Consider the following 3,764-nt stretch of genomic DNA (forward strand, 5'->3'; position numbering starts at 1 on the left):
TTTTTGAGAGGTAGTCTCGCTCTTGTTACCCAGGCTGGAGTGCAATGCTAGGATCTCGTCTCACTGCTATCTCCGCCTCCCGAGTTCAAGAGATTCTTCTGCTTCCCTAGTAGCTGGGATTACAGGTGCCCACCACCACGCCCAGCTAATTTTTTGTATTTTTAGTAGAGATGAGGTTTCACCATGTTGGCCAGGCTGATCTTAAACTCCTGAGGTCAGGTGATCCACCTGCCTCTGCCTCTCAAAGTGCAACAATTACAGCTGTGAGCCACCATGCCCGGCCTTCCTGACTTTTTAATAATGGCCATTCTCACTGGTGTGAGAAGGTATCTCATTGTGGTTTTCATTTATATTTCTCTAATGATTAGTGATGTTCAACATTTTTTCACAGGTTTCTTGGCCATGTGTATGCCATCTTATGAAAAATGTCTGTCCATGTCCTTTTCCCACTTTTCAATGAGGTTGTTTGTTTTTTCCTTGTTAATTTGTTATAGATTCTGAAAATTAGATCTTTGTCAGATGCATAGGCTGCAAATATTTTCTCCCATTCTGTAAGTTTTCTGTTTAGTCTGTGGATAGTTAATTTTGCTGAAAAATAGTATTCTTAATATAGGCTTGAACCAGAATCTATGTATACTAGGCTGGAGGGAGCCAAACTGATGTGACTGACACAACACTGATTTCAAAATTGTCTCCTCTTGTTCAGAGACTTGAGCACATAACTTCTCAAGCATGAATTTTTTCCTCACAGGCTTTTCAGTTCCCTTGCACCTGAAACTCCAGTATTGGACATTATACAGATTCCCAAATACATTGAAAGGTATAGAAATTAGACAAGCCCAATGGAGAAAATGTGCAACTATTTTATAATTCACTTTCATTTTTGAAATATATTTTTATCTGGGTGTAAAATTTCTAGGTTTATGGGTTGTTGTTTTGTTTTTTACTTTATTTTCTTTACTTGAATTAAAAACACTGCTTCACTGTTATTAGCCTTGAATTGTTTCTCATGGAGAGTCTTCAATTTTGCTTATCTTTATTGCATTGTACATACATCTTTTATTCTATGGCTGTTTTTATGTTCTATGGCCTGGGTAACAGAGTGAGACTCTGTCTCAATAAATAAATAAATAAGAGAAATTTAAATGACAATTTAGTAGCTCTAGATTTATTCAGTCAAAGAACTTGTAAAGTATCTGAGAGACAGCTTTATATTATTAATTTTAAAAATCTAGATTATAGGTGATGGGGACATCTATGTATCTATTGGAAGACAAAACAAGAAGAGGAATATCAGAAAGTAGCTCTTGGTGGAAGCTGACCATTTACCTCTCAATTGATTATACAAATTACATCACCACAATTACTGAATGACTGCATGGCTCTGAAATATGTATGTGAAAATCTGGTTTCTAGTCTCTGCCAAGTAAATCAAAATAGCCACTTGATAAGAAAATAAAATGCTTTATCAAAACAGTATTCTATTTGGCCTTTTGGGACCCTTTAATAAAAGAGCAAACTTGAAACATAATTTTTAAATTCAATTTTAGATATTTTACCTCTGAATAATTTATTAACTCAAATCACTTTTGCCTCACTTTTCTAACTTGTACTATTTCTTTTTATATTAGAAGCATAATAAAAACTGATAGATTTAATATCCATTGACATTTTTCTATTTGTTCTGTCATTTAGATTCTAGCAGCTGTTCAAATGTACATCACTAGTTATTATTCATAGTTACTAATTTTATTTAAATAGCCAAGTAAGAGGACATTGTTTTTCAGTTGGGACCACAAGAGTACACCACCACACCCAGCTAAATTCTTTTTTTAATATATACATTTTTATTTTACTTTAGGTTCTGGGGTACACATACAGCACATGCAGGATTGTTGCATAGGTACATACATGGCAATGTGGTTTGCTACCTCCATCCCCCCGTCACCTATATCTGGTATTTTTCCCCATGTTATACCTCCCCAACCTTCTGTCCCTCTCCTAGTCCCCCCAACAGACACCAGTGACCCAGCTAAATTTTTAATATTTTGCACAGATAGGGTCTTGCTATGTGGACCAGCTGGTCTCAAACTCCTGGCAATATAGATCTACCTGCCTCAGCCTCCCAAAATGCTGGGATTACAGGCGTGAGCCACTGCACCTGGCCTTTACAGACATTTGATTTAAGAAGTGTTAAGCAATTTATGAAATCTGTATTTTCTGTTTGTAATATTAGAAAAACCAGTAGAATTCTTCTAGAGACAAATTATTTGGCTTTTAAGTTGCAAATAATGTAAGCAGCTTGCTTAAAAGCATAACAGTACCACTAAAAAAAGCAGAGAAAAAAAAATTGTATTCCCTAGTATAAGGTGATTACAATTTGTTTTCTATTGTCTCCCTTTATTTTAGAAAATATAGAATAGATAAAACCTTCTCTTACAAATACCATCACTCAGAAATTCTAATAACAAACAGAGTTACAAAGGAGGAATAAAGAAAATATGCTACTATAATTCTTTAAAATTTCACCTAATATTTCCTAAAACCCAAAAGAAATAAAATTTCTTAGTTAAGAAGTTATTTAAAATGAAATAAGTGAATCTAAATCATTTTAAAAATAAAAATAGATTCAAATAATCGTTCATTGAATATGACTCAAGTGGGTCAAAAATTTTTCCCTAAATATTTTAATGTTTCCTGTTTATATTTTAAAATTAAAGAAGCCTTTTGTGGTGATGATCCAAATTTTCTCTTCCACCTCTACTTTTTCATATAAAATTTTATCAAAAAAAGGTAGAAAAGATGTATGAGTAGGGCTAACAAACTGAATGAAACCATAATGTGTTTTCAATTACTGTACGCCTCTTTAAAGGGTAATTATTAAGTGTTAAGACCACATAAATTTTTTAAAAGAATTCATTTTATTCCATTTGATAAAAAGCTTTAAGGTTGACCAGAAAGCAACTCAAAGCTACACGTTCCATAAGATTAAAAGTAAGTGCTAAGTGTTTCTATATCACTATAAATGATCTGTTTCAGGGGAAAAAAAAGACGATAAAGAAGGAAAAAAATACTACCCGCAACGAGTTTGAGTAATGCACTCATAGAAAAAGGAAATCAGAGTCTAGTTAAAACTATAAATTGAAATGCTGCATTATTCACTTTCTGTGCAACTGCATATAAATTTGAACTACTATTTGTAAGTGGGTGGTTCCATAGTGAGGCCATATAATGTGCAAAGATAGTTCAGCAATTTATCAGTGATATTAAAAAGTATTACCTAATGTGTTGCAGAATACTATACATTGTATATAGTGACACACTTAGAAATTGGACTTAGAATAATAATCTGTGGGCAAATGACACAGTGACTTTTTAAGGAAAAGGAGAGGACTGTGATAAACTCCATCAGTCTTAAGACCTCAGCCTCCACAAACAGCTTATTATATGCTGCTTTTAAAATTGTGTGAATAATCTTGAAACAACAGCAGGAAAGAAAAGTAGCAAATGCTAAACGAAGTTTGAAATCTATACTATATATATAAATAAGACAGATATCATTTGACAGAATCAGGAGATGGGGAGTTTTCAGCATATTTCTCAATGGTGAGCCCAGCCAGCAAGCGAGCCAATCACAGCATGTGTCTTTCTTCCAAAAAACTCATCCATCCTTTTTCTCCCCACCCTAATGTACTTGAGCTGTCTCTCACCTAAACACAATTTTAGGGATTTTATGTTGCATTGGTGATTGTTTCACAGTGGTA

This window comes from Cebus imitator, unplaced genomic scaffold, assembly GCF_001604975.1.
Source record: "Cebus imitator isolate Cc_AM_T3 unplaced genomic scaffold, Cebus_imitator-1.0 Scaffold513, whole genome shotgun sequence".
Lineage (NCBI taxonomy): Eukaryota > Metazoa > Chordata > Mammalia > Primates > Cebidae > Cebus > Cebus imitator.